Source organism: Arachis ipaensis, chromosome B05 (genome assembly GCF_000816755.2).
Source record: "Arachis ipaensis cultivar K30076 chromosome B05, Araip1.1, whole genome shotgun sequence".
Classification (NCBI taxonomy): Eukaryota; Viridiplantae; Streptophyta; class Magnoliopsida; order Fabales; family Fabaceae; genus Arachis; species Arachis ipaensis.
In genome coordinates, this window is record NC_029789.2 from 116369191 (window position 1) to 116382116 (window position 12926).

The 12926-nt window shown below is 35.6% G+C and overlaps 1 long non-coding RNA gene across 2 annotated transcripts; it reads right to left on the bottom strand.

The window, feature by feature from the left end:
- On the bottom strand, window positions 9994–12259 carry LOC107643872. 2 transcript variants are annotated; one of them, XR_001621147.2, is made up of 3 exons: window positions 11072–12259; window positions 10263–10343; window positions 9994–10183 (listed from the first exon to the last, which is right to left on the bottom strand). It is a non-coding gene; the product is annotated as an uncharacterized LOC107643872 (long non-coding RNA). The 2 variants fall into 2 exon arrangements; XR_002363409.1 differs by having other exon boundaries at window positions 10263–12256.

Sequence of the window (12926 nt, forward strand, 5' to 3'; positions counted from 1 at the left end):
CTCTCTCTCTCTCTCTCTCTCTCTCTCTGCCAGCAGCAACAGAAGCCATCGGCTGCGCCGTCGCCGAACTCTTCTGGTCAGCCAAAGGGTGCCTCGCCGCCGATAGTGACATACATAGGGTTAGCTCGAAACTCTTGGCCGTCCATTCTCCTCTTCTCCACGTCATCACATTTGGTCTTGCAGATCGAAGCTCGTGGCCGTCTTCTTCTCTACATCGTCTTCGTCTTCGTCGTCGTGGACTTGCAGATCGAAGCACGGTGGTTGGATTCCTCCATCGCTAGTCAGTTTGCTCGATCTCGTCTCAGTCTCGCCGTGCCTCCCTTACCTCCTCGCCGCCTATTTCGTTCCTCCATCGACATCATTTTGGGTCCTCTGTCATTGGTAGCTCTGCTTCATTTTTTTTCTTTTGTTAATTTCTAGGATTTTGATTTTCTATTTTTTAATGATTCAAATCAATGTTTGCTTCAATTTATGGTTGTGTAGTTTTTTTAATTTTACTGAGTTATTGAAATCTAAAATCTGATTCTGGAGTTGCTGTTTCTTTTTTTGTTGTGTTTTGAATCTGAATTGGAGTGAGAATTGGGGTAAGTTGCTATTTTTTCTGTTGTGTTCTTTTTCTTTTTTCTATTTTTTTTCTATCTGTTTCTTCTGAATCTGAAATCTAATTTTGTCACGGTGTTTTACATTGATTTGCATATGAGGACATACATATGTACAGCTTCTTTATACAAATTTGTTAAACCCAGCAGAAAGGTTGCAAAAGACATGCACAGAAATAGAATAAAATTGTCACCCTTGTCTTCGTCTTTATTCCCTTCCATTTCAGCATTGTTAATTCTACAATGATTTCTTTTTTTAATTTCTCATTTTACACTAAATTTAGAAAATTAAACGTTGGTTTGGATTTTCCTTATGTTAATTTTGAAAAGAATAAAAAGAGATCAAATTTTACTTATTAGATATTGTTAATGTAACAAAAAAAAAAGTCATGCTACATGTTTCATTGTATATTTAATTGTTAATAATTTTATTTAATATTTAATTAAATTGGTTGAATTTCGGTCAAATCTTTGAACCAGTGAACCAGTCACTCTACCAGTTCATTAATCGGTCTGGTTCTCGCAACCTTACTATTAACATATTAAGGCTTTTAAAAGAGTCTAAGCCTGTATCTATTTTATAACATACTAGGCCAGGCCAGGCCAGGCTGTAGGTCCCTGATAGGTCACCTGTCCTTTTTCCACTCCTACTAAGGATATAACCACAGTATTTAGCAACTTTATTTTCAACACGGAAGTTGATGATTCCCACTTACAGAGAAGTATCATAAGTTGTAAATATTAAGGAATGGAAGCAGCAGATTCTTGTGATTTCTTTTCTTCAACCTGAGAAATTTAGTGGAAGCAATTGATCGAAGCACCATCCTGAAGTAGGTTTGATTTGGATGTTCAAAAACCCAAGCCAAATTGAACACAAAGGTTTAACTGTATATAATTGATTGGTTTGCTTTGTTTACCCTTACGCCTTGTTTGGTGTAATGCATAAAATTTATTTGTACAGTTCAAGAGGCAACCAAGTTGATTTGAAGGATATGTATTATAGTAATTCTGAATGGATCAAAATTCTCATTGATGTTGACCACAAGAAAATGAGTAAATTAAATGAATTCAATACCAAGTTAGAAGCCAAAATGAAATTGGCAGAAGAATTTTACTAACATTTTGTAAATATGATGGTGTATCAGTGTATGTAACTAATTGATTGATTTTTCATGAAGTGATTGGTAATTCTAGTAAAGAAAGCATTGACCTTGGCGAAGTAACGATGATGAACAACAAAATTAACCAAACACATGGCTATGGCTAGACAAAAAATTTCCAATTTTATCAATGAAACCCTAAGACCAAGCTAAAGTGTCACTGTGCTTTGAAAAATAATGACGCCGAGGTAATATGAGAGGCATCCACCGTTATAGGATACACGAGAATGAAACAAAAATCACTTTTGGAAGCAAATAATTTGCTATTGACATCAACTCGTACTTGGATCCAATAAAATGAGCTTTTGCAATTCTTTTTCCTCTTTTAACTATGAAATAGGGCAATTTACATAAATAAAATGAGTTGGAGAAACTGTTATGCAAATATAACATTGCGAAACTGCAGACGAAAATACAACAATCCCAATTATATGTAATCCGCAATACCATAGCGCGGAATCTAAATACACGTAATCTGCTACATCCTGTCGCGGATTACGTTGAGTAGCTGAAAACACATAAACCGCTACTATGAACAAATGGGTCTAAAGCGTATTTCGCTAAACCCGGTAGCAAATTATGAAAAAATGCATTACCAATTTTCAAATAAAAAAGATGCCAAATTATTATGAGTGCCATACAGCATATGATATTGCATCCAACATTTATATTAACTATATGAACATATATACAGTGTCACTATTCACTATATATTAACCTAAGATTCAGTATAATATAATGTTGCATACATCGATATGATACGTATATAGCTTTCGAATTAGTCTCCACTACTCATCAGGAAATACTTCAATTTCTTTTCCAAACACAACATGCAGGTTTCGTGACAGTTATATATATAGGATTCTCCAAAATAATCCATGATTCATAACTTGAAGTTGCAACGTCTTTCATATGGTTGGTTACATTAACATATGATACTTGCTGAAGTTTTAAGTTTGGAATAATATGGAGCGGGATTCTAGAATCTATGATTGGGATAATATTTAATTAATTCGAAGACAATAATATTTGAAAAACAATAAAAAATCAGTTTAAATAATTTAAAATTATTTTATTTAATATTTATTAATTCGTTAAAATAATTGTATAATTTTAGATGTAATAAATATATAATTATAAATATTATGTTATGTAAAATAATTTTAAATATTATTTTTATAATATTACCTAACAATATCCATTCTGGCGTTTAACGCCCATCTGGTGGCCATTTTGGGCGTTAAACACCAGAAATCCTTCTTCATTGGGCGTTTTTCTGAACGCCCAGAATGGTAGCCATTATGGCGTTTAACGCCCAGATTGCCTCTTTACTGGCGTTTTGACGTCAGTGAGCTCCTTTCCTCTGTGATTTCTCTATTTTATGTCTTGAACCTCTATTTTCCTGACTTTTTCACTGAAAATATATTAATTAACAAGGAAAACAAAATTAAAAAGACTTATCTAACTGTTACAAACATCTAATTATTGATAATGGCTGGGTTGCCTCCCAGTAAGCGCTTCTTTACTGTCTTTAGCTGGACTTTTACTGAGCTTTTAACTTAGTCTCAGCTTTGAGCATTCTTGCTCAACATTGCCCTCAAGATAATGTTTGATTCTCTGTCCATTAACAATGAACTTTTTGTCAGAATCAATATCTTGAAGTTCTACATAGCCATACGGTGACACACTTGTAATCACATATGGGCCCATCCACTGGGATTTCAATTTCCCGGGGAACAATCTGAGCCAGCCTAGAGTTAAACAGCAAGACCTTCTATCCTATCTCAAAGACTCTAGATGACAGCCTTTTGTCATGCCATATTTTTGCTTTCTCCTTATAAATTTTGGTATTTTTGAAAGCATTGAGTCTGAATTCTTCCAGCTCATTCAACTGGAGTAGTCTCCTCTCTCCAGCTACCTTAGTATCAAGGTTTAGAAATCTGGTTGCCCAGTAGGCCTTGTGTTCCAGTTTCACTGGCAGATGACAGGCTTTTCCATACACAAGCTGGTATGGAGAGGTCCCTATAGGACTCTTGAATGCTATTCTGTATGCCCACAGAGCATCATCCAGACCTCTTGCCCAATCCTTTCTACGGGCATTTACAGTCCGCTCCAGGATTCACTTTATTTCTCTATTTGAGACTTCAACCTACCCATTTGTCTGTGGATGATATGGAGTTGCCACTTTATGGTTAATTCCATATCGGACCAGAGCAGAGTCAAGCTGTTTATTGTAGAAATGAGTGCCTCCATCGCTGATCAGTATCCTAGGGACACCGAACCTGCTGAAGATATACTTCTTGAGGAACTTCATCACTGTCTTAGTATCATTAGTGGGTGTTGTAATTGCCTCTACCCATTTAGATACATAGTCTACTGCCACCAGAATATAGGTGTTTGAGTATGATGGTGGGAAAGGCCCCATAAAATCAATACCCCATACATCAAACAACTCAATCTCTAAGATCCCTTGTTGAGGCATGGCATAACCGTGAGGCAGATTACCAGCTCTCTGGCAACTGTCATAGTTACGTACAAACTCTCGGGAGTCTCTATAGAGGGTAGGCCAGTAGAAGCCACACTGGAGAACCTTGGTGGCTGTTTGCTTACCTCCGAAATGTCCTCCATATTGTGATCCATGGCAATGCCATAGAATTTTCTGTGCCTCTTCTCTAGGCACACATCTACGGATCATTCCGTCTGCACACCTCTTAAAGAGATATGGTTCATCCCACAAGTAGTATTTTGCATCAGAAATCAATTTTTTTGTTTGCACCTTGCTGTACTCTTTGGGTATGAATCTCACAGCTTTATAGTTTGCAATGTCTGCAAACCATGGTACTTCCTGAATGGCAAAGAGTTGCTCATCCAGAAAGGTTTCAGAGATCTCAGTAGGAGGGAGGGACGCTCTTGCTACTGGTTCTATCTGGGACAGGTGATCTGCTACGTCGTTCTGTGTCCCTTTTCTGTCTCTTATCTCTATATCAAACTCTTGCAGAAGCAACACCCATCTTATGAGTCTGGGTTTTGAATCCTGCTTTGTGAGGAGATATTTTAGAGCAGCATGGTCAGGTACACAATCACTTTTGATCCTACTAAATAAGATATGAACTTGTCAATGGCATAGACCACTGCAAGTGACTCCTTTTCTGTGGTTGTGTAATTTTTCTGTGCATCATTTAAAACACGGCTAGCATAATAAATGACATGCAGAAGCTTATTATGCCTCTGTCCCAATACTGCACCAATGGCATGGTCACTGGCATCATACATTAGTTCGAATGGTAATGTCCAGTCTAGTGCAGAAATAACTGGTGCTGTGACCAACTTAGCTTTCAGAGTTTCAAACGCCTGCAGACACTTCATGTCAAAGACAAATGGCGTGTTAGCAGCTAGCAGATTGCTCAGAGGTTTTGCAATTTTTAAAAAATCCTTTATAAACCTCCTATAGAATCCTGCATGCCCCAAAAAGCTTCTGATTGCCTTAACATTGGCAGGTAGTGGTAATTTTTCAATTACCTCTACCTTAGCTTGATCCACCTCTATCCTCTTGTTTGAAATTTTGTGCCCAAGGACAATTCCTTCAGTCACCATAAAGTGATATTTTTCCCAGTTTAAAACCAGGTTAGTCTCTTGGCAGCTTTTCAGAACAAGTGCTAGATGGTCAAGACAGGAGCTGAATAAGTCTCCAAATACTGAGAAGTCATCCATGAAGACTTCCAGAAATTTTTCTACCATATCAGAGAAGATAGAGAGCATGCACCTCTGAAAGGTTGCAGGTACATTGCACAGACTAAATGGCATCCTTCTGTAGGCAAATACTCCAGAAGAACATGTGAATGTTGTTTTCTCTTGGTCCTGAGGATCTACTGTAATTTGGTTGTAACCTGAATAGCCATCCAAAAAGCAGTAGTATTCATGACCTGCTAGTCTCTCTAGCATCTGGTCTATGAATGGTAAAGGAAAATGATCCTTTCTGGTGGCTGTATTGAGTCTTCTGTAGTCAATACACATACGCCACCCTGTAACTGTTCTTGTAGGAACCAGTTCATTTTTTTCATTATGAACCACTGTCATGCCTCCCTTCTTGGGGACAACTTGGGCAGGGCTCACCCAGGGACTATTAGAAATAGGATAAATAATCCCAGCCTCCAGTAACTTAGTGACCTCTTTCTGCACCACCTCCTTCATGGCTGGATTTAACCGCCTCTGTGGTTGAACCACTGGCTTAGCATCATCCTCCAATAGGATCTTGTGCATGCATTTTGCTGGGCTAATACCCTTAAGATCACTTATGGACCACCCAAGAGCTGTCTTGTGTGTCCTTAGTACCTGAATTAGTGCTTTCTCTTCCTGTGGATTTAAAGCAGAGCTTATGATTACCGAAAAAGTGTCACCTTCTCCCAGAAATGCATATTTCAAGGATGGTGGTAGTGGTTTGAGTTCGGGTTTAGGAGGCTTATCCTCTTCTTGAGGAATTTTCAGAGGTTCTTCTATTCTCTCTGGTTCCTCCAGATCAGGCTGAACATCTTTAAAAATATCCTCTAGCTCTGATTTGAGACTCTCAGTCATATTGATCTCTTCCACCAAGGAGTTAATAACATCTGCGCTCAGGCAGTCTTTTGGTGTGTCTGGATACTGCATAGCTTTGACAGCATTCAACTTAAACTCATCCTCATTGACTCTCAGAGTTATCTCTCTTCTTTAGACATCAGTGAGGGTTCGTCCAGTTGCTAGGAAAGGTCTTCCTAGAATGAGATTTGCACTCTTGTGCTCCTCCATTTTCAGCACCACAAAGTCAATAGGAAAGGAAAATGGCCCAACTTTGACAATCATGTCCTCAATTATGCCTGATGGGATTTTAATGGAGCCATCAGCAAGTTGGAGGCATATCCGGGTTAGTTTAACTTCATCAGTCAAACCAAGCTTTTTGATAGTGGATGCAGGTATTAGGTTGATACTTGCCCCAAGGTCACACAGAGCTGTCTTGGTACAAGCATCCTCTAATGTGCATGGTATCATAAAACTTCTGGGATCTTTAAGCTTCTCTGGTAAGCTTTTCAGAATGACTGCACTGCATTCTTCAGTGAGGAAAACTTTTTCAGTTTCTCTCCAATCCTTCTTATGGCTTACGATCTCTTTCATGAACTTAGCATAAGAGGGTATTTGCTCAAATGCCTCTGCGAACGGAATCTTTATTTCAAGAGTCCTGAGGTAGTCTGCAAAGCGGGCAAATTATTTATCCTGTTCTGCTTGGCAGAGTTTCTGAGGATAAGGCATCTTGGCTTTATATTCTTTAACCTTGGTTGCTGCAGGTTTATTTCCTACAGAAGTGGTTGGAGAAGCCTGCTTAAGGGGGTTGTTATCAGCACTTGCAAGTGTCTGACCCCCTTGTGGCGTTTGAACGCCAGAATTGGGGGCTGCATGGGCGTTTAACGCCAGATTGCCACCCTTTTCTGGCGTCTGGACGCCAGAATTGGCTGTCCCTTGGGCGTTTAACGCCACTTTTTCACCCTTTTCTGGCGTTTGAACGCCAGAATCATTCCTCTCTGGGCTCTTACTGTCCTCAGAGGGATTTTGGGTAGTGGTTTGGTTATCCTTTGTTAGTTGTTCCTTTCTTGGCTTCCTGCTACCTTGGATTGATACATTCAGTGTTTTTCCACTCCTTAATTGAACAGCTTGGCATTCTTCTGTTATCTGTTTAGATAGATGCTGTCTTGTCTGATCCAATTGTGCTTCCATACTTTGGTTAGCATTTTTAGTGTCTTGGAGCGTCTCTTTGAATTCTGCGAATTGTTTTGTTATGATAAGCAATTGCTGATTGAGTTCAGCAACTTGTTCTTGAGGACTAAGTTCAGTGGATACTGCTTTAGCCTCTTCTTTCAGGGAGGACTCACTACTCAAGTACAGATGCTGATTTTTAGCAACTGTATCAATGAGCTCTTGAGCCTCTTCAATTGTCTTTCTCATATGTATAGATCCACCAGCTGAGTGATCTAGAGATATTTGAGCTTTTTCTGTAAGCCCATAGTAAAAGATGTCTAACTGCACCCACTCTGAAAATATTTCAGAGGGGCATTTCCTTAGCATCCCTCTGTACCTCTCCCAGGCATTATAAAGGGATTCATCATCCTCTTGTTTAAAGCCTTGGATGTCCAGCCTTAGCTCTGTCATCCTTTTTGGAGGGTAATATTGATTCAGGAATTTGTCTGATAATTGTTTCCATGTTCTTATGCTTGCTGTGGGTTGGTTATTTAACCACCTCTTAGCTTGATCTTTTACAGCAAATGGAAAAATAATAATCTGTAGACATCTTGATCCACTTCTTTATCACGTACTGTGTCAGCAATTTGTAAGAACTGTGCCAAAAACTCAGCAGGTTCTTCCTGTGGAAGACTAGAATCTAGACTATTCATTTCCACTTAGGTCCATGATGGAGAAAAGGGAATTGATGTGAATTACAAATAAAATATATTTTTATTTTAATTTTATTTAATTAAAAATAGCCGAATAAATAAAAAAAGTAAGGTAAAATAAAATAATTGAAAAATAAAATATAAGTTTCGAAAACTAAAAGAAAAAGAAAAAGAAATTCGAAAATTAAAGTAATCAATTAGTAAAAAAAATTGAAAAACTTTGGATATGATTTTTGAAAAAGATTTTGAATTTTGAAATTTTAAAGCTTAAGATAAGATAAAATAAAAATTTTTAAAATAAAAAATCTGAATTTTTAAATGAAATTTTTGAAAATTTAATTAAATAAATAGAAAAGATATTTTTGAATTTAGTGGGAAAGAGAAAAACAATAAAATGACACCAAACTTAGAATTTTTAGATCAAAACAAGGAAAACAAACAAGAAAACTTTGAATGTTAAGATGAACACCAAGAACACTTTGAATGTCAGGATGAAGACCAAGAATAAATTTTTAAAAATTTTTAAGAAAATAGAAACACAAAGGACACCAAAATTAAAAATTTTTATATTTTGAACACTAATAATTCGAAAATGTATAAGATAAACAGCAACAATCACCACACAAGAAATTTTAAAGATCAAATAAGGAAAATTATCAAGAACAATTTGAAGATCAATAAAGAACTAGAACATATAATTCGAAAATTGAAAGAAAAATAAAATCATGCAATTGACACCAAACTTAAAATATGAAACTAGATTCAAACGGAAGACTAAATTATGAAGTTATTGGTTTTTTTAAAAATTTTCAAAAATAGTTTAGAAAAATAAAATAAGGATTTTAAAATTTTAACCCAAAACAATAATAGAAGACTCAATGTTAATGACTCTAAACCAAAAAGACAAATTTTTCTAATCTAACCAACAAAATAAACCGTCAGTTGTCCAAACTCGAACAATCTCCAGCAACGGCACCAAAAACTTTGTGTGGAAAATTGTGATTACACTTTTCACAACTCCGCACAACTAACCAGCAAGTGCACTAGGTCGTCCAAGTAATACCTTACGTGAGTAAAGGTCGATCCCACAGAGATTGTTGGCTTGAAGCAATCTATGATTATTTTGTAAATCTTAGTCAGGAGATTAATGATAAGAATAATTGTATTTATGAAAAATAAATAACATAAAATAAATAGTACTTGTGATTCACTACAAGAAACGTCGTTAAAATCGACGACCAAATCGACGGCTTAGCCGTCGATAATATTGAGATTCGACGGCAAAATAGACGGCGCAGTTGATCACTATAAAGCTTGTCGATTTTTAAAATGCTAATAAAATCGACGGCTTTCATGGACGTCAATAATAATTTAATAAAATCGAAGTTTGTTCCGTCTGTAATATGGGTGTGAGAATTTTACATTCTTAATAAAATCGACAACATTGCCGTCGATATTATTATTTAAAATCGACGTCTTCTTTGTCGATAATTGATTCAATAAAATCGACAGCCTTTGTGTCGATATTTAACTCAATAAAATCAACAACACTTTTGTCTATAACATGTTTAATAAAATCGACGATAACGCTGTCGATATGTGATTGAATAAAATCGACACAGTTGCCGTCGATTTAATTGTTTAGATTTGTCTATTTTAACTTTTAAAAGCGACAACTTTGCCGTCGATTTTAATAGTTATATGTTTTAATTTTTCTTTTTCTATTTGAAAAATAGTAAACCATTAATACAAATAAACTTTTAAATATAAAAATAAAATTTATACAGAATATTAGATAATAAGACAAATAAACTTTTAAATATAAAAATAAAATTTATACTAAATATTAGATAATGAGTTTACAAACTTATCAAAATAATAAATAACCCTCTAACATTATGTACAAGCTAATTACATTCTAATGTATTCAACACATAAAACTAGGAAAAATCTGAACAAGTGGATCAAGATTTGGACACTTTTCATTCACCTTTAGCGCATCATGAACCTACAGAGAGTAAAACTGAAATTGTGAAGCTATGCAATTATTATAGAAGCAACAAAAGCAAGATCATGGATATTAGTACCAGCTCAATGCTTAACAGAATGTTGTTTCAAGCCTTTGCGATTGCAGCTAACCTCAGATACGCATCAATATAGTCTGGAAACTCAAATAGAAAAAAGAAAAAAAGAAAAATAAAATAAGGAATTCATTAGAGATCAATAATGGAAAGCTGGAAACCATATTAAATGAGCAAAGAATAATAAAAGATGGTGGCCAAGATACAACAATGTAGGCAGTGATTGTAATAGAAGCCCTACTGCTGAAAGCAGTACAACTTCTTCAACTAAACTGAGGTGTTCTATTCATTATTGTCATGAAGCAATGTCCATCTGTTAACAGTCAATACAAACAGAACATGTTTGATGCAATGCCTTATAACAAGCTCAGTGCTCAGACCATGCTTAAAAAATAATTCTTAAGAATGTGGTGTGTTCAATACCAAAAAAGAGGTTGAAAGCATTGTGCACATGGGGAGTTCACTAAATGGTTACATCAGCTACCATTATTGTAGTAAGATAATGAAAATACATTTCATTACATACTCAACAATTCAAATATAGTAACCGGAAGCTAGAAATATAATAAGTGGTGTGGATAATCCAGAAAGCTCAAAAAATGATTGGCTATTAATTTTATGGCATTCAGCTGTAAAAACTCTATTCATGGCTTCAGTGAACTGTTTATTAGATAAATAGCATAAAGAAACAATAAGAGTCATAAATGATCATCATATTTGAGACTACAGAAAGGTTAATATTCTTGAGTCTGTCAGTAATGGCTAGATGGATATGCAAACAAAATGCACATGATGTTTATTTAAGATACACATACCCTGAATAATATTATGCGATACAATATACTTGCAGTTCCAGAATCATTTCTACTCTCTGTACTAATATCCCTGATCTTACATTTTTATTTTAATTGCTAATAAATTGAACTTTCACCACAAGTCAATGTTACACTTTACATGTATATGTGCTTAATTTGAATGAAAAATATGACATATTCTCATGTTTCAGAATTCAGATATGCTATAGGCCTATAGTTGCAGACACAAATGAACAAATAAAACAAATTAAGATTCAAGAAATAATAAGATGCATCATCACAAACAGATAACATAAGAACAGAACATACACACTGAATAATGAGTAAACTATAATCATTCATTAATTGTTACTATTTTGCTAACAATATCTTATATTATATACAGTGAAGTTTTAGAATCACAAGAGTGCCAAAAAATTCAGACCCCACAAGGTTTTTAATCTTGAGGAGCTTGATATCTGATTGGAAGCCTTGAATCACTTCCATCAAAATCAATAATCAAAAAAAAAAGAGGGGGGGGAGGGGGAATGTAGAAAAATCATATAAAATTTAAAGGGAAAAAAGGGTACACATAGTTTGAAATGATGATTAATTAAAAAAGATCTCATAAAGGTTTTTTTCATTGTTATTAGAGCTTATTAGCTAGCTTCTACGTGTTCTGATCATTTGCCTCTCAAAAACTGGCCTATAAACTACAGATAGCTCAAGTTTGGAATGAAAAAATAAATTAAAGAAACACATTATATAATTGATCAAGGTAAATAGATTAACTTATATATAAGTGCATAAAGTATGTTATCTTGATTCAAATAAAATTAAATCTAGAGATGGATATGAAGAGGTGGATAGGGTGAATCTAATGTGGGAAGAGGTAATATAAGTGAAATTGTGTCAAGGTCCCCTGTCAAATAATCTCTCTTACCTTGTGAATGCATGGTGTTGGCTATATGGGCACACAATAGAAAGCATGTCAGAAATAAAATAAAGCGGAAGCAATTGGAAAAGAAAGGAAGGGTAAAGCAAATGAAGTGCAAAGAATAAAAGCAAAACCAAAAAGAAAGGTCTGAGACTGAGACAAGTACTACTTTTTTTTTAAAATATGGCAATGGCAATAGCAATGGACATGCACTGAAATATTTATTTTTATTATTATAAAAATATGAATACTATTTTTGTTTAGAAAAAAAGAAAAGAGAGAATCAGAAATCACATAAGTATATTGCTAGCTATCCTATTAGCTATCCTATTAGTAGTGAATATAAGTAGTGAAACCTCTTTTTGTCATTACTTCATTATTGCTAGCTATCCTATTAGCTACCACACTCACTACTACTTAACAAATAAATAGTAATGCTGTGACGTTGAGTAATGCTGATCCAGTCACGAGGAAGTTGTGAAGTTAGCATTAACAGTATTACTTTTTATTTTTACAAAGCAGCAGGCATTTCTCCGAACATGTGGTGTGCAGAGTTCAAAACAGTAAATTTCAGTTCAATCTAAGCAGCATTCAACCCAGTAATTTCAGAAAGATACAGCCAACAACAATTTCAGTCCAGAAACACATGTTTTAACAAACCTAAGCCTAACCAAAATTTCTAAAAAAAGAATTAAAAAGCAGTGAAAATAAAGAAAAGAAAGACAGGAAACAGGGGAAGGGAACCTGCATTGATGAAAGGAGGAAGAAGAATGGAGAGGCGGTGGGGTGGTGGTGATGTCGCGGTGGCACAGAAGTCGCCGCCGCTGGTGGTTGCTTGTCGGTGCTTGAAGACGTGGATAGAGGGTGACTCCACGAACAGGGATGTCGCACGCAGGAACGAAGAAATGGAGAAATGGGGAAGAAAGAGAAGAAGGAAGA